Below are 23,678 nucleotides of genomic sequence, written 5' to 3' on the forward strand. Positions count from 1 at the left end.
GGGTATAACCAGAGCCTGACTGACCAAGCACCCAGACTGGGCAGACTGCTCTGCACATACTGAGGAGTCTTAATAGGTGAAATGCAGCAAAGGCAGGGATTGCTTGTTTCCCAGCATTATAGCTCCATATCACATGATCCTGAGTCCTATGCAGCAAATAGAAACCTGCTTCTGAAGGGACTGCTTCTTTTTGTAGATGTGATTTTTTTTCTGTATTTCAAAATTCTTTTTTTTTGGGGGGGGGGGTTCTTTTTTTTCTCATGGTTTATTTTTTTTTTATATTTAAAAATTTCCATGTCCTCCCCTCCTACTCCCCCTCCCTCCCCTCTTCCTCCCCACATTAACATTAAACAGAACATTTTACTAGTTTAGTGTGGCTAGGTAAACTTGAAATTAGTGCCAAATGCCTGAAGACATTTGTGTAACAACACATTAAATCATAAGAACTAATGTGTGATTTCTGAATGTATACAACTATTAAGAATCTTTCTTTATAAAATGAATGTCTCAAGTTACTGCTTAATCAGTGTACACTGTTGGATATAATATACAAATAGGAAATTTTCAGAGAAAGGATGAATGTAACCTTTTCACTTACAAAACAAACAAGTCATTTCATGTTCTTACATATATTGTATAATTGATGAAGTTTAAGCATTTAAACATTGTATGTGTGGAATCTGACATGGCACATCAGAAAATAACAACAAAAACAATTTGCAGTAAAGATTCCCTAATAAGCCAACTTCTGGCTGTAATGGAGGCTTTCATGTAGGTAGCCAGGATATAGGCCCTTGTAGATGGATATAGACTCATCCCCTACTTGTGATATTTTTCTTTTTGATAATTAGAGTGAGTACCAAGGGAAAACCATATTTTTCCTCATATTGATATTCAGTTTCTCCCCTTATAATGCAGCACACATTCATGTGGGATACAAGAATGAATCAGCATCTGTGAATGATATCTCTAGGTTACCACAGATTTGTGTCCATTGCTGAAATTGAGATCACTCCCTTTACTGGTCCTTTTTCATGGTAAATTTTTAATGCATACTCTCCTAGGGAAAGTGGTAATGTAGAAGGAGAATCAGTAGAGAGGCTAAGAACACAGCAGTGTGAGTTGAGATAAGAAGAGATAAATGTTTGCTTGTTCTTATACCCCTGCGTCATAAGAGATAGGAGCAATAGTATGAGCAAATAGTCAAAATAATGATGGGGAAAACCCAAAGAGATCCACAGAAACAGGAGCATTTCCTTTTTATTACCAAAAGATTTGAAAGGCACACTAGTAAATTAAATAAATTAAGAACTTTTATACTTTAAGTATATAATTATATCTTTGGTGTAAACTGATACAGGAAAATATCCAAGAATCAGCAACAAGTACCACTTGGCAGCCAAGAGTCACAATCAGAAAAGGTTGACAAAAATCAAGGGTTTTCTCTAGATAGCGAGTATCTATTCCCAAACATCAAGACACATGAATAGTCCTTGACACTACTAGCTGAATTTGACTATTGTTCTTTTTTAATATGTACTTATTTATTTTACATGGTGACTGGAGTCTTCCCTCTATACTCTCCTCCCAGGACAATATTCTACCTCCTTTCTATTCTCCATCCACCGCTCCTTATATTTGCTCAGAAAGGGGCAAGGCTTCCAGGGGCTTCAACAAGCAGCAGGGCTCTGCCAGGGGTCTGTCTCAAGTGGTGCCATTCTTGTAGATTCATTGGCGTTCCCCTTACATTAGCCTTCTTCCCAATCCCATTGTTAATTTTAGCTGATGGATGAAGTAAATATGTCTTTTTCCTATCTTTCCCTCTCCCCCTCCCTTTTCCTGTTACATCAGACAGTGAGGAGGGAGGGACAGATGATTCAGGAGCTCTGGTGGAAATCACCTAGGTTACTGTAGGGTTTTTTTTTTTCTTTTTTGTAGACCTTTGAGATCTCTCCTCTGGTTGGTTCTAATTAATTCTCAATTAAAGTGCAGAAACTCCTCCAATCAGAGGCAAACCCAGCGAATAAAAATTTCCTCAGCTGGGCATTTTAGCAGTCAGGCTCTGGCTAGAGTGCAGCTATCAGCTGCTAGCTGATCTAGCCATAGCCTGATAGTAAACTCATCTAGAGAAGGAAGTCTGCTGCTGAAACCCATGGCAGGCAGAGTACGTGGAGACTTAGCACAGACAGGAAAGTGCTGAGATACCTGCTCCTTCTTCTCTGAGGTACCTGCTCCCATTTACTGTGGGCAAGGAAAATATTCCTGCCTCTTAAGCCATAGTATGATGACTATTTCTGTTTAAAAGTAATGCTACAGATTATTGCTTAATTATCAGTACAATGTTGCGTAGAATATGCAAATTGGGGATATTCAGAGAATGGGCAAATATAATATTTCCATTTACAAACAGGCATGTCATTTCAGGCACTCTTATATATTGGAACATTTGTGAAATTTAAGCATTTAAATCTTAGATTTGGCAACTCAGAAAAGGCATAACACAAAATGACAGCAGAAAGATGCAATTGGCAGCAAAAATTCATAATCACACACCTACAGGTAAATATTTCAGCTTTCAAGTATATAGCCTGAATGGAGATAATGGTAGTCAGATAAAGGATCGCACCATACTGGCCACAGGTGTTTTGTTTTGTTTTGTTGATATTTGAGTCCAAACCCAGGAGATTCACATTTTTGCCTCACTTACATTTTTCAATTTTTAAGCTTTGGCTGCAAATAACTTCTGGTCAGGACAAGAATGAATCAGCAGCTCTGATGGAAATCTCGATGTTTACCACAGTATTTGCCTTCTTTGCTGGAACCGAGATCACTCTTCTCATTGATCCTCACTCATGCTCAGTTTAAATGCCCAAACTACTTCAATCAGAGCCCAGGAGTGCTAATAAAAGCATCAGCAGTGCAGGTTCTTTTCAGTGGGGCTCTGGCTATAGTCCAGGTCTCAGGAGGACCTGGGTATAACCAGAGTCCCACTGACCAAGCACCCAGACTGGGCAGACTGCTCTGCACATATTGAAAAGTCTTAGTAGGTGAAATTCAGCAAAGGCAGGGATTGCTTGTTTCCCAGCATTATAGCTCCATATCACCTCATCCCGAATCTTATGCAGCAAATAGAATCCTGCTTATGATGGAACTGCTTCTTTTATAAGATATGATTGTTTTCTCAATTTCAATATTCTCATATTAATATTAAACAGAATATTTTACTAGTATGGTATATCTAGGTAAAATTGAAATTAATGCCAAATGCCTGCAGACATTTGCAGATCCACACATAAAGTCTTATGTACTAATGTGTAATTTCTGAAAATATACAAGTATAATGAATACCTCTTTCTAAAATGAATGCCTCAAGTTATTGCTTAATTAGTGGGCACTGCTGGATACACTATATAATTGAAGATGTTGAGAAAGGATGGATGTAACCTTTTCATTTACAACACAAACAAATCATTTCAGGCTCTCACATATATTGAAGAATGGATGAAGTTTAAACATTTAAATAATGTATGTGTTGAATCTGACATGGCACATCAGAAAATGACAGCAAAAGAAACAGTTTGCACTAAAGATTCATAATAACCCAACTACTGCCAGAAATAGAGGTTTTCATGTAGAAAGCAATGATATAGGCCTTGGGAGATGGTTAAAGGATCATCCCTTTTTGGGGACTTTTGTTTTTAAATTTGAAGTCAGTACTCAGGGAAAATTACATTGTCCCCTCACATCAATATTCAATTTTGCCCCTTTTGCTACACTACTCCTTCACGTGGGAGAGAGGAATGAGTTAGCATTTTGAAAGAGATCTTTATGTTGCCACAGAATTTGCATACATTTCTGGAATTGAGATCACTCTCCTTATTGGTTCTTTTTTCCTGATCAATTTGCATGCATACTCTCCTTCAATCAGAGCCTTGGAGAACTAATATAAGCATCACCCTGTGGCTTCTTGCCAGTCAGGCTCTGGTTATAGTCCAGGTCTCAGTTGGACCAGTATATAACCAAAGCCTGACTGTACAATTGCCCATACTAAGCAGAGTAGTGATCCTTACTTGCTCAGAAGGTAGATTCTGTGAAAATCAGCAAATACAGAGATTCTATGATTGCCAAATTTATAAGCTTAGAATTATCTCCTCCAGTCTCAGCTGTGATAATTAGCAAGCTGCTTCTAAAGCTACTGTTCTTCTATCAAAATTTGAACCCCTGTCTCAGTCTTGAAGTGTTGCATTACCTGTAAGAAAAAGATTCCAATTCAGATGTTAGTATCTGACATACATTAGGAGAGCCAGGGTCTTTTTGCTGCCTGGGAGATATATTGTGTAAATTTCTCCTGCATTGGCAGTATTCATCAGCAACCCTTGGATTCTATGAAGATATCAAGCAGTAACCTTTGCATATGCTGCTCTTCTTATCACCAAAGTCATGGGTATGCAATGAAATACATTACTAGAAATTTATTTGTTATTGTCCTGTTTCTACCTAGGGTCACAGGTTCAACTCTCCAATGTTATGTAGATGGAGCAATGGGGCTGTGTCCCGCCACCCGGCTAGCTTTATACCAGAAATAATTACACGGAAACTGTATTCATTTAAATACTGCCTGGCCCCTGGCCCGTTATCTGTAGCTTCTTATTGGTTGATTCTCATATCTTACTTTAACCCATATTTAGTAATTTATATAGCACCATGAGGGGTAGCATACCAGGAGAGGTCTTAACCTGCGTCCATCTCAGAGAGGAGAAGCATGAAGACTCACTATGGCGACTGCCTGATGCGTCTCCCCACTGCCTTCTACCCAGCATTCTGTTCTGTCTACTCCTCCTACCTAATTTTCTGTCTTATTGGGCCAAGCAGTTTCTTTATTAGCCAATGAAATTAACACAGAAACACTCCTCCATCAATGTTAATTTTCCTTTCCTGTGTACTTTGCTTTTATGTATCTATTACAACAGTATGACAAACAGCAATTGGAGATCCCACCGAGATATTGGGAACTAAGGAATGCTGAGAGGTTGCCCTCAGAAGGTGAGGGTGGATTAGTGTATGTGTTAATCTTGACGTCCTTCACTTGGGTTTCAGTTCCAGGCCATGCAGACAAGGCAATGTAGGCCCCTGCAGAGATAGAGAGGAAAAAAGAAAGCATAGTTCCTGGCCAATGGGGACATATTGAGAAGTTAAGATAGGAACTATTGGCAGTATCTTCTCTGCTTTTTTCAGAAAAGAGTCAGTCGATAGGGAGGTGTTTGATGATTTAGAGTTTGTGGAGGATAGTGAGGATTCATCAGAAGAAGAGGAGAAGATCATACATAGAGGATATAAGCAATCTCTTTAGAAAACTGAGAAAACATAAAGTAAAAAAAAAAAAAAAAGATTTACACCCAACTCCCACAGCCACACTGGCTTATAATGATGAAGGTTGGTGGTCTCAGTTAGGTGAGGGCTCTGGTAGTGAACAAAACAAAGGAGTTTGTTTCTGTCCCGTAGGCATGGTTGCACAGATAATAGAGGTTCCAGACCCCAACAACCCAGGGCAAATAATTCACCAACATTTGCAATACAATTTAAAGAAATGAAGCAATTAAAGGAAACTGTAGCTGCATGGTAGAATCTATCTCTGATCTGAATTTAACACCAAGTGATTGGTAGCAATTATGTCGTGCTGTCTTATCTGGTGGAGATTATCTACTATGGCGAGGGGAATATCAGGAAAATGTAAGCAAAGGCCCATTTAAATGCTCTAGCGGGTCAAGCTCAACATAATTTAGATATGTTAACTGGGGCTGGGACTTATGCTGATTTGTAGAAACAAATTCTGTATGATCCAGGAGTATTTACCCAAATAACTGCAGCTGCCACTAAAGCTTGGAAGGCCTTACCTAACCAAGTAGCTGGGCATAAATTATCAAAAGTTGTACAAGAACCATATGAACCATTCCAGGATTATGTAGATAGACTGTTACAATTAGCAGATAGATTGTTTGGAGGTGAGACAACAGCCATGCCTATAATAAAGCAACTTGTATTTGAAAAATGCCAATAGATATTGTAAGGAAGCTTTAAGCCCTCACTAAACAAAGAGTTTAAAGGAATATATGAGGATATGCAGAGATATAGATGGGAATTTAATTAAGGCCAGGTTATAGCGACAGCTATTCAACCTTGTAGAAACATAAGAGGACAGAGAGAGTGGGCCAGTGGCAGTAATTGTTTTTACAGCATAACTCCTGATTTTTTGCGAAAGGAATGCCCACAGCTGATAATGAAGGGAAGGAGGAAAACTGACGTGTGCCCTAGTTGCAGAATGGGAGCACATTTGACTAAAGATTGCTTCTCCAAAACAGATATTGTTGGGAAACCTCTGCCACGTCCCATTAATCAACAGCAGGGAAACTCACAGAGGGCCTTGCTCCAGGGCCCCAAAACCTGGAGTGACAGCTGCAGTGGTTGCTGTCATCATAGTGTCTGCTGCTGCAGCCATGGACAGAGGAATTGCAATGGCACAAACATCGTTGATGTCAGACTCTATGGATAAACTGGCAAGTCAAATGAACGATGCTCTCCAGACTCAGAAGGTCCTGAATGTCCACATTAAATTTGAACTTTTGAATTTAGGTCAAGAGACTGCCCTATTGTAGGAGCAGGTAAATATATGGCTAGTACAACCAATGTCTTGTTCACACTTTTATCATTCCATCTTGTGGCATCTGTTAATATTGCTAATGCCTCTTATGTGGTGAAACAACTCATTGGTTACTTGAATAGCCCTTGAACTGTTACAATTAGCACACCAGATTGTTGATACCTGTGTGCCCTGATTTAGCCAAAGGGTTGGTAGAATACCATAGCCCATTATGGGAGGCTGTGTCCAGTGGTAACTGGGGACACTATTGCTGGTAAACTTACTGCCTGTTGCCATGGGCATTCATCTCTGAATCCTGTGTAAGATCAGACTACCCATGAGAATGCAGCATTTGGTCACTTAGCAAGTCCTTCTGAGCCTGTTGGACAGTAACTTAAACATACTCCAGGTTTTTGCAAATACTGCACCAACAATGGAGACTCCTCCATAGACGGGCAACTTCTACAGAAGATGGCCCATCTAAGACAGGGAAGGGGCCTCCCAAAGATGGGTAAGGGTTTACTCTTCTGAGATGACCTAAGACAGTAGGGTCTTCTGTTTTTTGTTTGTTTGTTTGTTTTATTTGTTTATTTATTTATTAAAAATTTCCACCTCCTCCCATCCTCCCATTTTCCTCCCACTCCCCCCACTGCCCCTCCCCCTCCCTCTCCAGGCCTAAGAGAAGTCAGGGAAGTCCAAGACCCTCCCCCCTCCATCCAGGTCTAGGAAGGTGTGCATCCAAACAGACTAGGCTCCCAATAAGCCAGTACATGCAGTAGAATCAAAATCCGGTGTCATTATTATTAGCTTCTCAGTCAGCCCCAATTGTCAGCCATGTTCAGAGAGTCTGGTTTGATCACATGCTCATTCAGTCCCAGTCCAGCTGGCTTGGTGGGTCCTCTGTTTTATAAAAAAAAAATTAGGTGGGAGATGTTGGGACTAATAGAGTCCTGGCCTTCAGCTGCTCTTCCCTGCTAGAGCATTCTAATTGAAATTACTAAAAGCTATACTTTGCCTAGAGGATCAGAAGATGGGATTTTCACCTGTTGGCCATTGACTGCAGGGTATTTAAGCCTCCATGGTGCTATTAAAAAGGGCTTTTTGTGCCAGTGATTGAAGGTCCATGTGTCGGTCTGTTTCTGCGTGTGTTTCCTCAACATTCAGTCTCTTGTCTGAAGCTCACAAATGGGTTCTAGCACATGGAGAACAGATGGGGCAGCAGCGTACAGCAGTTATCCATATAAAAATTGACAGATTACTTCTATTAAATTTTTTTCATGGTTTATTTTTTATATTTAAAAATTTCCATCTTCTCCCCTCTTCCTCCTCCTTCCCTCCCCTCCCCTCCACTCATACCTCCCTCCCTCCCTCTCCAGGCCAAGGAGACATCAGGGTTCCCTACTCTATGTTAAGACCAAGGTCCTCCCAACTCTCCCCAGGTCCAGGAAGGTGATCAACTAAGCTGAGAAGGCTCCCACAGAGCCCGTCCATGCAGAAGAATCAAAGCCCAGAGCCATTGTCCTTGGCTTCTCAGTCAGCCCCCACCGTTGGCCACATTCACAAAGTCCGGTTTGGTCGCATGTTCCATCAGTCCCATTCCAACTGGAGTTGGTGATCTCCCGTTAGTTCTGTCCCACTGTCTCCATGGGTGAACGCACCCCTCACGGTCCTGACTTTCTTCCTCATGTTCTCCCTCCTTCTGCTCCTCATTAGGACCTTGGGAGCTCAGTCAGGTGCTCCAATGTGGGGCTCAGTCATTTTCTTCATCTATTGCCAGGTGGAGGTTCTATGGTGATATGGAAGAAATTCATCAGTATGGCTATAGGATCTGGCCTTTTCCGGCTCCATCTCTTCAGCTGCCCAAGGAACTAGCTGGGGGCATCTCCCTGGAAGCCCAGGAACCCCTCTAGAGTCAAGTCTCTTGACAACCCTGACATGGCTCCCTGAATTAAGATATATGCTTCCCTGCTGACATGGAGCCTATAATTCAGGATCCTTGAGAAGATAATAAGAAGGTGAACCCAAAGAAAAACATATAGTAATCCTCCTGGATATTGGAAGTAGACACGATCGCCAGGCAAAAATTGGGAACTTAAGGGTGGGCCGAGACGGGGCCAAGAGAAGATGGGGAGAGAAAAGCGTGAAGGAGAGAATGGGGGGAGCTCAGAGGAATGGGATGCTTGGGATACTTCTATTAAATTTTAAAGAAATGTATTTTTCTACATTTTACTATACATTTATAAAGAGCTAATCCTTTAGGTAGAACATAGTTACAATGTAAATATGCTTAGATATTGCAATACACATTATCTTAAGATCATTCTCTTAGTCTTTCCAAATACATCAACCATATTATATCTTTCAGTGACACTTTGATATCTTAGAAATGAAATTAAATTTTACAAGGACTTCATGTGAGATTTTATTATTGATCTTTTCATTGTCTAAAAGCCCTTTCTTAAAGTTTTTCCAAAGAAATGCAGAAAGTAATAAAACAGCTAAAAAATTGTTCAAGCTCAGTTAAAGAATCTCTTTTTACCAGTGTATTGTGCAAAAAATATGCATTAAATATTGTTTATATCAAGAATCAATCAATTCTCACTAGTGATTTTTCTATGTTGCCCCGGAGAGTATTGAACTTTAAATTTACGTGATTCTTCTGCTCCATGCTCGAGTGAGCTGTGAGAGCTAGAAAATAATTAAGAATGGCATATAATCCCTTAATATATTTCTTTTGTGAATTACTGTTTTGGATATCATTTGTTTAGAAATTCAACTGACTTCATTTGATATATGAGTTGCAGAAGTGAGAATTCTTTATATTTTAGAATGAGTACTGTCAATTCCTAAAGATCTTTATATTCACCAAGCTATGTCATATTGTCCTTATAATTTATTAAATGTCCATAGTAAATGTGGGACATCTTATGTTATTATATCATCCAATACAACTGGCATTTGCCTTATAAAAATGATGAGTAGAAATATAGAAAAATATGTCTTTGTTTTTTTGTTTGAAGTATTGTGGTTTTTTAAATCTGGAATAATAATACTTGCAGATAAAATTGTCCGTATGAAATAATTTTTCTGTTTGCATTTGGTTTAAATATATACTTTCTCTTCCTTATTTGCTGAGATTTTTTTTATCGTGAAATGGTTGTGGATTTTTAAAATATATTCTGTCCCTTGCTTTATGTAATGACACATTGTTTTTATGTGTGTGTAGCATAACCAAACTCTTCATTTTAATCTTAGAAGAAAGTGTTTTATATGCCCATTAATTTTTGTTTAGTTTTTCTCCTCTTTTGATTCTGTGTTTCAACATTATGTTCAGATAAAATTTCATTTTATATTACTTTATAAATAATTGTTTAAATTTTATGTATGTGAGTGCTTTGTTTTTAGGAATGTCTTTTAATACCTGCTGCTTTGTTTCACTTAATTGTCAGAAAGTGTTCTCGGAACTAGTTATTATTGTGAAGAACATTTAGTGGATTTTCAAATATGTCTTTTCTCACACATTAACACTGGAGAGAATATATTATGGGTATAAATTGGCTCTGTGAAAGCAAAATTAATACCAAATGCAAATAGACTGGTGGAGCCGAAAAAAAAACCTTACAAACAAGTTTGTAATTGTTTAGGATATTCATGTATTATTAATTTTTTTTGTAAAATTAATGACACACCTTATATTCAAATCTCCTTTACATAGTTAATTACAGGGTGAAAATTAATGATGGTAAGTGTGTGACCTAAACATAATTATTCCACTTATAAAGGAATAGATCATTTTAGGTACACACTCAGACATATACATACTTGTGTCAGGCACATATTAATATACGTATATGCATATATATATATATGTATATACACACATTTCTGTATAAATGTGTATAAATGTATAGACAGAATATTATATGAGGAGAGCTAACATTGTAGTTGTGAACTTTGACATAGTAAGTTAGAATATGAGAGCAACAAGAAGTAATTGGCAGCACAGAAACACAAAAAGACAGTGTATGTTTTCAGGTAGATAGACAGGTACAGTGCCCCAGCAACCAAATACAGGTTAAATGAGTATTTTCCAGAATATTTTTTGTAATTGTCAATTTGAGTCAGAGCCCTGGGTAAATGACATTTATTTCTCTTACCTATTTCAGTTTTATTTATTCTGCTTCAACAGACCTAGGTGGAAGAAAAAAAAAGAAAAAAAAACAATAGGCATCTAAGTCTGAGATCTCTGAGGTTGCTGCTGGATTTGGTTTCATTGCTGGAGTAGAGAACACGGTCCTAATTGATCCTTATTTCTTGATCTACTTCAATGCACACACTCCTTCAAACAGAGGCCAAGAGTGAAATAAATGTGTCAGCAGTGGGGCTTCTTACCAGTCAGGCTCTGGTTATAATCTATGTTTCACAGTAGGATCATCATATATGACCGCCAGAGTGTAAAATTGCTAGAGTTTTGTGGAGTCATGCTATACAGGGGAAAATCGTAGTATGACTAGAAAAGGTACTCATGAATCCTAACCCTTATCAGAGTATCTATTGTTATTTAATGAGCTGATGGAGTAAATGCACCAGATTTTCTAAGAGATGCTTTATGAGAGAGGCTACCTATCTTCCAGGACATGGACTGGTCTCTGTGAACTCAGAAATGGTTTAATTGATCTCAATTATTAAGGAAAGAGAGATAGCATAGGCGAACTGCATAAAGAATAAGGATTGTGGTGCTTGAAAAGGGAATCTAATATAGGGAGTGCAATTTTCTAAATACAAAATGTATGCATATTACTGCAAGCTAATTTAGACACATAAGTAAATAGCAATAAAAAGTAACAGATATTCACAGAGAATTTTTGAATATATATATATATATATATATATATATATATATATATATATTAAGAATATTTCTTCTGAAATAACTACCTCTCTAAAAGTAATTTTCATTACTATAACACTGGTGACATTTTGTGGCAATATTTTATTTCATATAAGATTTTTAGAATAGCAGTTCTCTAATATTTATTCATTTATTTATTTAGCTATTTTTCTGTTTATTTCTGAAAGTGTCATTTTACCTACGAATTTAAACTCCTGACTCAACAGTCCTCCAACAAACACTTCCTGCTTTCCATCCAACACTGTTTAATCATCTGAGAGGGTTAGGCCTCCCAAGGAATTCACAAAGTTCTCACATTAATTGAGGCAGGACCAGTACCTTCCCAGTTTATCAGGGCTGGACAAGCTATAAGTACATATCCAACTTGCTCTATACTTGCAGTTCATGGACTAAAGATAAATATTGGTCCTTGGCTTGTGGCCCCAAAACTTGCCCAAGTCAAACAACTGTCATGTACATTCAAAAAGACTAGTTTGTTCTTATTCAGGTTCCCAAACTTTCACTCAGGATTAACTGAGCTCATGCTTATTCAGGTCTAACTTACCCCTCATGGCCAGTCACAGAGATATGAATGATTTTATGAGCAAATACTCAAAATAATGAGGGGGGAAACACACAGACATCCACAGAAACAGCAGCATTTCTTTTTTATTACCAAAAAAAATTTGAAGGGCACTCTTATATATTAAATATTAAGAAGTATTTAAGTACAATAATTCAAGCATAAATCATATATTTGGGGTAAACTGATACAGGAAATTATCCAAGATTCAGCATCAATTTGCACTTGGCAGCCAAGAGTCACAGTCAGAAAGTGTTGACAGAAATCAATATATTCCTCTGAATAGCGAGTATCTATTCCCAAACATCAAGAAACATAAATAGTCCTTGATACTACTGGCTGATTTTGACTATTGTTTCTTTTTTAATATGTACTTATTTATTTTAAATGGTGACTGGAGTCTTCCCTCTCTACTCTCCTCCCAGGACCTTATCCTACCTCCTTTTTATTCTCCATCCACCTCTCCTTCATATTTGCTCAGAAAGGTGAAAACCTTCCAACAAGCAGCTGGGCTGCTAGGAGTCTGTCTCAAGTGGTGCCATTCTAGTAGATTCAATGGAGTTTTCCTTACATTAGTGTTCTTCCTGATCCCATTGTTAATTTTAGCTCTAGCTAGAAGTAAATATGTCTTTTTCCTATCTTTCCCTCTCACCCTCCCTTTTCCTGTTGCATCCTACAGTGAGGAGGGAGGGAGCAGCTCTGGTGGAAATCACCTAGGTTACAGCAGGCTCTTTTTTCTTTTTTGTTTCTTCCTCCAATCAGAGGCAAACCCAGCGAATAAAGATTTCCTCAGCTGGGCATTTTAGCAGTCAGGCTCTGGCTAGAGTCCAGCTACCACCTGCTAGCTGATCTAGCCACAGTCTGACAGAAAACTGCTCCAGAGAAGGAAGCCTGCTGCTGAAACCTTCAGCAGGCAGAGGAGTAGAGACCTAGTACAGACAGGAAAGTGCTAAGATACCTTCTCCTTCTCCTCTGAGGCACCTGCTCCTGTTTACTGTGCATGGAATATTTCTGCCTCTTAAGCCATTTCTCCTCTATGCTTTATCTTCCCTGTCTCAGTCTCAGAGTCCTGCATCATCTGCTAGGAGGACTATGAGATACTGTGGAAATAATTATCGAACAGTGAACAATATGGGCTGTTCCTTCACTCTACAATGAATAAACTGCTTTGCAGTGATAGTATTCACATGGACGATGGAGATTCTCAGACACTATTTTCCCCATTTCCCACTGTCTTTTTGTATAAAATTATCATTGTAGATGTATTACTCATTCCCATCCTTCTGCTTTTATGGATTTCATAAATTCAACTTTGCAATCTGGGTTCCATGTTAAAATTTAAACTGCTCTGATTTCAGTCATCCACTGCTTTGAATTTATTAATAAGTGGTGTAATAAGGTTAGACAGCATGGGACTGTCGGTGTGTAAGAAATATTTAGATGGGTGGTGGGACCGATATGATTTAATTTTTCCAGAACTATCATGGCTACTAGAATGTCGCTCTTTCCTTTCATTGACTTTTTATGAAGAAAGACCTGAAAAGATTATATCAAAGTGTTATCACCAAAGTGCTGCTACCTTACTTTTTTTAAGGCAGAGGGTCTTTTGCCTTACTTTCTTTTAATGTATGACCCCCGAGGAAGGTATGTGATACAAGAGATGCATGCTCTGTTAATATGAATTATATGAATGGTAATAGCTTTTAGTCTGCTATTTTCCACACTACTCCTTGTCCTTTCTCCACTGATGGATACTTCCATCCCTATTATCTTTGCAAAATCACTGCCCTTCACACCACAAACACTAGTGTCAACATTCCTGATGAGGATGTGGGCAGAAAGGAAAAATGGTTATAAATATAACAAGAAAAGTCAGTTACAAAGGAAAAGATATTTATTGTTTTCAAATAGGACTTATAAGGTTCCACATTTCAAAGCTCATTTGATTTTTAGCAGCTCAGAGGCCGGTACCTGATAATCTATGGGTATTAACAAGTAGAACACATATAAATCAGTCTGCTTCTGTAGGGGTTTCAAAATTTAAGGACATCAGTGTATCTTAAGTCTTATGCATTCTGTATAACAAGTCTGTTCAACACAATTTTTAAGCTCTTAAGAAGATGTGCTATTCTTTTTCTTGATGAACATAGCGTTCTTTTTCTGCCACATTATACACTAGGAATATACATTTTTGCTTTGAGTTTTATACACTGTGACATAATTTAACTGAACAATCTATGAACAGTAGAATCTAGGTATGCATGGAAAACTATTGACTCATGTATATTCTTATTTTCAGATAATGAATTTGAGAAATATAATTTCAAAACTATACTTATTCCTGAACCTTTTTTCTGTAACACAGAGATGTAAATTGGATATTTTTGAAAGATACATGAAATGAGTAAAGTAGGCATGTTTAAAACAGTTCTCACAGGCAACAGGTAGGTAAGTTGGATCTGGGTACATCTATTCAGTCACACAGGGGCATAAGAACAAGAAAACTTTCTGCACTTCGATTCCGAAATTAGATTTTTCTTTTCTTAGACCCAGTACAGACTCTCCTTCTAGATTATCAACTGCCATAGGTAATAGTTATGTATAATGTCAACTTTCGCTATTTTTCTGTTTCTTCTATTATATTACCAACCTAGAATCCATTCCTTCTCTTAACTTTTGTTCTTTATCTCTATTGATAGTTCTTATAAATAATAATATTTCCTTTATATTTTGCTTTCACTTGGTGTTTTCATCTTATTAGTTATGTTCTGAAACATACTAAGAACATATGACAATAGACTTTCAAAATGCTTCATATTTGTTTTCTCTGCAGTCCTAACACAAATATTCATATTTGTTAAGGGATTTTAACTACTGTTCTGCCAATCATCTACATGTTTATATGTATGTACTGTAATACTTAGCCTCCAGACTTTATATATTTACATAACAAAAACAGAGTAATTTTAAAATTTCCATGCACACACAGCAGATTTACCTGAAAACACATGTCATAGAAAAGAGAGTAAGTAAATGTATTAAGGATGGACTGGTGATTGGAGAGAAATTCTAGTGAAAGGAAGGAAGTGAATTCGTTCAAATCTGCAAGAATAACATATTACCACTGTAGAGAACTTTCTACAAGTATGAATTGGCTCTGTGAAACCAAAATTATCATATGCATAATTTTCCAAAGGCATGAAGACAAGTGTGGAAACACACCCTATCATAGAAATGTGCAATTATTTAGAATATGGCATATATCCTGAATATTTCTTTTTTAAAGGAAGACCTCAGATTATTGCTCAATAACCATGACACTTGTTTAGAAAATAGGGATGAGCAGTACAGAGCCTGTAAGTAACATTTCCACTAGAGCACACTCATCTTTTCTCAGGCAAGCGAGTATGTACACATACATATATACAAATATACAAACATACATGTATAATATATACATGCATATGTGCATACATGCATACATAAAATATAAATAAATGCCTACATTAATACAAAGATACATATATACATGTATACATACTAATACAAATAAATGTTTGCATTCAAATAAATATATTTATATATATAGAAACAATAATGAGTGAATGCCAATATACATATACACATAATTTAAAAGATACATACAGCAGAATAGCTTAATTTCAGAATTAAATATTTATACTTGGGTAATATTATAAATCATTATAGCAACTCTCAGCAAAGGATAAAAAGAACCAAAATTAAGTTGCTCCTGGAAGAGACCAAGGTTTTCATGCAGATTTTCAGGTTGTTAGTATAAACAGCCAGTTAGAGTACTACCTCCATTTGCCAGAATATTGTTTTTCTTTTTGATAATTGAAACCAGTGCCCGGGGCAAATTAGATCTTCCCCCACTTCCACTCTATATTAGACAGCTTCAGATAAAATATACATTCATATAAGTATAAGAATGAATCAGCTGCTCTGATGGAGAGTTCCAAACAGCAGGATTTGTCTCCATGACTAGGATTGAGATATTTATTGGTTCTTTTGCATGCTCAATTTGAGTGCCCACACACATTCAATAAGAGAAAGGACTGCTAATAAAGTGTCAGCAGTGTGGATTCTTACTAGTCAGGGTCTAGCTATCGTCCAATTCTCAGGTGGACCTGGGTATAATGAAAGCCCCATTGTACATTGATCCAGACAAGGCACCCTGCTTCTGTCCTGTGCAGGAGGAGTCAGAACCCAGAGAATTTCACAAGGGCAGCAATTACTACATTCCAAGGATTAGAGAAGCAAGCCACCTGTTCCTGCCTCCTGTGCAGCAAGTAACTTCCTGTTTCTGAAGTTATACATTCTCTTTAAGATGTGCAATTCCTGCCTCAGGTTTGAAGAGCTGTATCTTTTGTCTGGAAGAAAAACTTTGCAGATGTTCATATATTACACTCACTAGGGAGATCCACTGTGGGACAGCTATGGCTTGGTCTATGTTCATAGTTAACTCCTAGAGTATATGAAAATATCATGAGAACATTTTGTTAGATGTCATCCTACCTTTCCACAGGCAAGGGCAACCAGAAATTAATGTACAGAACATGTATAGAATATACTAACTCTACTACTTTGTTCTTCCTTCCTAGTCAGCCCATTCTCCTCTATATCATTAGCCAGTCACGAGCTTAATTAGAAATCACTTTCTTTCTGTTAGTGACAGACTAGTGTTACATTCTTGACATGAAAGAAATTAACACACCGGATTTCTCTGTTAATGCTTCTGGTGTTTTTGTACATTTTGATCCTGTGCATGACATGTGCCTGCTACCCCAGCCTTGAAGTACCAATGATGGATAGTAAAGTTGAGCCAAGAAGACAGTAGTGTGATGGATTCATTCACCTCCTCTGAATGGGATAGAATTTTTTTTCTTCTATTCAATATAGATCAGTGAGATTTTTGAAGAGAAGTAACATTGCAACACAGTCCCACAAAGTCTCTAATAATTTTAAAAAGAGCCTGCCTGCCCATCATTGTTTTATTTTCCCACCCAGTATATAAGGAAAATAGATTTTGGAGACAATTATGAACTGTTCTACGGGTATATCATTCAGCCTCAATTTCTTTGTATTGCTCTATGTGAATGATAGACATAGGTTTTGTTTAGGCCTGTGACCATTGTAGTCTCAGATTCTTGGACACTTGTTCAGTATACAGTATTTCTTCCATCTATTCGAGTTAATCATATTATTCAAATATAGGTGATTACTGCCATTAATTTAGACTTTACTGTCAACAACGCTAAAAGTGCAGAAATGCAAAAAATAACCTCAGAGATAGAAAAGTAGTACAATATCTAGCTGCATATAAGGAATATCTGTGGTTCTCTGCTTAATATCTCCTGTTATTTTTGCTTTATGGTTTAGAATCTACACAGTGTTTGCATGGCTGTATCAGCAAGCTTCTCAGTAGGAAATAATAACCACTGTTGATGGTAGTTGGAATTCATGTATTAATATCATGAAAACAATCATTACCATTTTATCTCAGACTAAGAAGCACAGAAATAAAAACTCCGAGTTCTTACAAATTATGATACTTCATATTTGTTTGGCTAATTCTGTATCATTGGGAAACACTACATCATTCTTACATTGTGATTATACGATTGCATGCTATCATTATTTTTTACTTCTGCGTAGTACTTAACGTGTAGATATGTCACAGTTTCTTTATCCATTCTTCAGTTGAAGGACATCTGGGTTGTTTCCAGTTCCTGGCTATTACAAATAATGTGGCTATGAACATAACTGAATACTCTTGTAGTGTGATTGAGCATCTTTTGGATATATTCCCAAGAGTGGAATTGCAGAATTCCGAGATGGGTTGATTTCAGTTTTCTGATTAACCGTAACACTGATTTCCAAAGTGGTTGCACAAGTTTGTATTCCCACCAGCAATGGATGAGTGTTCCCCTTGCTCCACAATCTCTCCAGCATGTGCTATTATTAGAGTTTTGTTCTTGTCCATTCTGACAGGTGTAAGATGGTATCTCAAGGTTTTGTTAATTTGCATTTCCCTAATAGCTAAGGAAGAAGAATATGTCCTTTGCATGCAAATGGATATAATTATAAAACATCATCCTGATTGAGGTAACCCAGACCCCCCCAAAAAAACAAAATTGGTGTGTACTCACTCATAAGTGAATACTAGTTATAAACAAAGAGAATTGAGCCTATAGCTTGGAATCCTAGAGAAACAAATTAATGATGTGAACCCCCCAAAAAACATAAATAAACCCACCTGTAAATTGGAATCAGACAAAAATGTGGGAGCAGGGGTTGCAGGGGTAGAAAGGGGGGAGAAGTTGGATAGAGGAGGACTTGAGGGAATGTGATGGTCATAATGGAGGAAGGACAGATATGAGAGCAAGGAAAGAGATATCTTAATTGAGGGAGCCATTATGGAGTTAGCAAGAAACTTGATTCTAGAAAAATGCCCAAGAATCCTCAAGGATGAACCCAGCTGAGACCCTAAGCAATAGAATAGAGGGTGTCTGAACTGACCATAACCTGTAGTCAGGCTGATTATTATCTTAAATATCACCATAGAACCTTTGTCCAACAACAGATGGGGAACAGAGGCAATGACCCACATTGAAGCACTGGATTGAACTCCCAAGATCCAGTTGAAGAGTAGAGGTAGTGAGAGTATGAGCAAGGAATTCAAGACCATGAAAGGGCCATCCACTGAGAAAGTTTGCTTGAGCTAATGGTAGCTCACCAACTCCAACTGGAGTGGTAGTAAATGAGCATGAGAACAACAAAGCCCACCTGAAGAGGGTTGACAGTTGGGATCCTATTCTCTTTAGATGTAAACTTTACTCAACCTAGACATAGTAGAGAGAGCCTTAGACTTCCCCCAGGGCATGGTGCATGGCACTCCCTTAGGGTTAGAGGGGGATGGTTAGGGCTTTTTGAGGGAGAGGGTGGGGAATGGGAGGAGGGGAGTAATGGGGAATTTGGATTGGTATTTTTTAAGTAATAAATTAAAGAAAAAAATCCATTGGATCCAACTATCTTGTAATGCATATTTCAAGAAACTTTTACAGTTACCATCAACAAATCATCATCAACAGATTTTGAATGCATAATTCTACAAGCATAAAACCAATGGAACATTCTAATAACCTGTATAAGAGTCTTAAAGCTTAAACATTTTCAGCTTGATTTATGTTATTTAATCAGATGATGCCTGGGTAAAGACAGATTTCCTCACAGCCCTAATGTCCTGTCAAAGTGCTGGTATTATATTCCCTATCCATGCACACAGATAACTTACCCGAACACAGATGATCACAAAATACAGAGTAAGAATATGTCCTAAGGATACAGTATTGATTTTAGAGAAAATCTTGTGATTCTTCTGAAGGTAATATAGTAAATAGTTTAATATGTCCCTTTTCACACATTAATGATGAAAGGATATGTTATGAATATAAATTGGCTCTTTGAAACCACAATTTATGTCAAATGCATGCAGACATGTGTTAAGCCACAAAGAAAACATAATCACATTTTTTAAAAAAATTTTCATGACATTATTGGATGCAGAATTAGTTTGAATATATATTATTCACATATACTGAAGAAAGCTATCAGTCAATCATTTAATCTTTGCAGTTGTGGAAGGTATTAGGGCAATCAATAAGCATCTAAAACAGAAATCTCCAAAGTGACCTCACAATTTCCCTTAATTGCTGAAACTGAGATTGCTCTGTTCACTGGTCCTTATTTCCTGCTTCATTTAAATGCACACACTCCTTCAATCAGAGCACAGGAGTGCTACTAGAAGCATCAGCAGTGTGGGTTCTTTCCAGTCCTGCACTGCTATTTTCCCAGTCTCACAGTAGGACTTGGATATAAACAAAGCCTGGCTGTTCAATTGCCCAGACTAGGCAGACTGCTCCTCAGTTTTGCAGGAGTCAGAGCTGTGGAAAGCAGCAAAGACAGGGATTGTTTGATTCTCAGTATTATAGCTCTGAGCCAACTGATCGTGTGTCCTATGAAGCCAGTAGGATCCTGGATTTGAAGTTACTGCTTCTTGTTGAAAATGTAAGTTTTTTTCCAAATTTCAATAGGCTAAATTAATAAGAAACAGAATATTTTATGAGCATGATGTGGCTATGTAAAATCCACATGGATATCAAATGCATCTGTACATTGTTGAACCACAAATAATATTTTATGAACAAACATGCAATTTCTGAGCGTATACAAGTAATATGACAATTTCCTTTTAAAAGTAATGCATCAGATTGTTGCTTAAACATTATTACAGTGTTGTATACCGTATGCAAACTGGGTGCCTCCAGGGAATTACAAAGCAGGGCTTGAAGTACCCCCAGCTGGACGATCACATGTTGCTATGCCTGGCTTGCTATGTGGGTGCAGGGGACCTGGACTCGGGTCTCCATGCATGCACAGAAAGCTCTTCCCTAGTGAGTTATTTCCAAGCCCTGGCAAGAAAACTTGCATGCAATGAGAGCTGTCAGCTACCAACTGAGAGCCAATCACAATCAACCTGCAGAGCTGCCTTCCTCCTCAGGACTTCCCTTTCAAAAGCCCCGAGTTCCTGCTGAAACCAAGGCCTTACGAGGTTCCCCTAAATACTGAGCCAACATAAATAGCAACCCTTTCCCAGTAAAGAGGAGGTTAGTAGAAAGCCCCTAAGAGAAAGGAGGAGATGCAAAGACACGTGTTCACAAGAGACACAGCCGACCTCCCAGGTGGCTGTGTTTCCTTCCATGGCTTGCTTTCCCCAGGGCGAAGAAGGAAGGAGGAATCAAACATAATGAGGAGGCAGCCTGATGGACTGGAGGAATTCTGGTTCCTGCTCAAACAACATTTGCAGATTCAGAAATGAATTGCATAGGAAAGACAAACAATAGCTTTCACTCATCAGCTTATTTTTAGAAAACATTTACATGGAGCAAATCCCCATTCCTACAGAGCCCATTCATTCAGGATGTCTCCGAATTTGGATATGGGACAAACGTTCAGAGTATCACCAAGATAAAATACTTTTCAGTAGATTAAGGAAATGAAAGTTTGCTTGTGACTGTGCTGTGAACTCGTAGATGTTGATCTCAAGAATATCATAAACACATTTACTTGAAAACATTAACTGTTCGTGATGAAACTTCTTTCTCCGTTCATCATCTCAGTCACTCTCTCCTCCTTGGCAGAATGTGTGTGTGTGAATATTCAGAAATGGCAAAATATTTGCCATGGTCTGTAATTTAGATTGAATAAAAGGGCACGTTTCAAAAAAAAAAAAAAAAAAAAAGAGAGAAACGGAAAAATAACATTTCCACTTAAAAAACAAGCATGGCATTTCAGAAACTCATATATTGGATAACTGACAAAATGTAAGCATTTAAACATATGTGTGGACTCAGAGAAGGCATAACACAAAATGACAGCAGAAAGAAGCAATTGGCAGCAAAGATTCATAACCACCCACCTACAGTCAGAAATTTCAGCTTTCAAGTATATAGCCTGGTTGGAGACAATGGTAGTCAGATAAAGGATCACACCATACTGGCCACAGGTGTTTTCTTTTGTTTTGTTTTGTTGATATTTGAGTCTGAACCCAGGGAAATCACATTTTTGCCTCACATCCAATTTCAATTTCTCAGCTTCAGCTGCAAAATAACTTCTGGGCAGGACAAGAATGAACCAGCAGCTCTGATGGAGATACCCGTGATTACCACAGTATTTGCCTTCTTTGCAGGAACTGAGATCACTCTCCTCATTGGTCCTTAATTCATGCTCAATTTGAATTCCCAAATTCCTTCCATCAGTGGCCAGAGTGCTAATAAAAGCATCAGCAGGTCAGGTTCTTTCCAGTGGGGCTCTGGCTATAGTCCAGGTCTCAGTAGGACCTAGGAATAACCAGAGCCCCACTGATCAAGCACCCAGACTGGGCAGAATGCTCCTCAGATGATCAGGAGTCATAGCAGGTAACATGCAGCAAAGGCAGGGATTGCATGATTCCAACATTATAGCTCGGTATCACCTGATCCTAAGTCCTATGCAGTAATAGGATCCTGTCTCTGAAGGTACACCTTATCTTATAAGATGTGATTGTTTTCTTAATTTCAATATTCTCACATTAATATTAAAAATAATATTTTACTAGTATGGTATGGTTAATTAAGATGGAAATTGATGCCAAATGCCTACAGACATTTGTGGATTCTCAGTATTATAGCTCAGAGTCTTCTGCTCCTGTCTCATCTGTAAGAAATAGCAATCTGATTCTTAAGCTACTGCTTCTCTATTAAGATTTGACACCACTGTCTCATTCTTAAAGTGTTGTATCACCTCTAAGAAAGAAATTCGTATTCAGACATTAGTATTTGACATACACTAGGAAAGCCAGGCTCCTTTTTGCCCCTGTGAGATATATTGTGTACATGGCTCCTAATTGTCAGTGTTTATCAGCAACCATTAGATTTTATGAAAATATCAAGCAGTAACCTGGACAGATTCTGCTGTTCCTATCCCCGAAGTCATTGGTATACATAGAAATACATTGCAGGAAATTTATTTGTTACGATTCTGTTGTCACTTAGGGTCAAATTTTCTAATCTCCAATGTCGATTTTCATTTCTTGTGTACTTTGCCTGTATGTATCTATTACAAAAGTACATCAGATATAATAGTTTGACGCCAAGGCATTGATCCAGGTCTCAGACAACAAATGTTGAAAGTGGGGAATGCAAAGAACAGCATCAGAAAGAGAGGAACATTGCAGAATGCTTAGTTATATAAAACCAACATCTCTGGGGACTCTGTACACCAATATCAGCAACATATTTTGGCATCTCTGATTATCCTATGTGCATGTCTGAGTGACATTTATTGGTTGATAATTGATGTTTGAGGGCCATTAAAATGTGGTAAATGAAAGCTTTGTGTAGATGGTTAGTAGATGCATATGAATTCAAAGTGTAGGGTGGAAGTATCACCATGTTCTCTGTTTTTGTCCCTGCCTCCAGATATATGCATTGTGCACTAAAAATGAATTTCATAATAGTGGACTCTATATTGTCAAATAATTCTATCTAAATGATTCTCCTGCTCACAAATAGTAGGGCAGTGTTTCATCAAAGCAGCAGAAAACATACATCATATAGTGAAAGTAAATTATGTGTGCAGGAGTCATGTGCCCAAAACTTTGCTGACATCATTGTGTCTTTCTTTTGAAAATGGGGTTAAATAAATTTAGACAGTTTCTGTAAGTCAAATTGTAACTATAAGATATTAGTGAATGTGCATTTCTATTTGAAGAAGTATGATAAAAGAAATCCTCGATGTTCTATTTCATCTTTCCCTAAAAAGCCAATAAAAAGGTCATGGTGTTGTTAACTAAATTGCTTCATATGCATCTTCAAGTAGGTTGTACAAATCTGTGACCTAGAAGCAGCTCGGGTTAAATGTTCACTTATTCGTTTATAACTATGAAGTCATCAATAAATGGATGCTCAGTCACCATAAAAACAGCAAAAACTCATGATATCATTAAC

The sequence above is a fragment of the Arvicola amphibius genome, chromosome 12 (genome assembly GCF_903992535.2).
Source record: "Arvicola amphibius chromosome 12, mArvAmp1.2, whole genome shotgun sequence".
Classification (NCBI taxonomy): domain Eukaryota; kingdom Metazoa; phylum Chordata; class Mammalia; order Rodentia; family Cricetidae; genus Arvicola; species Arvicola amphibius.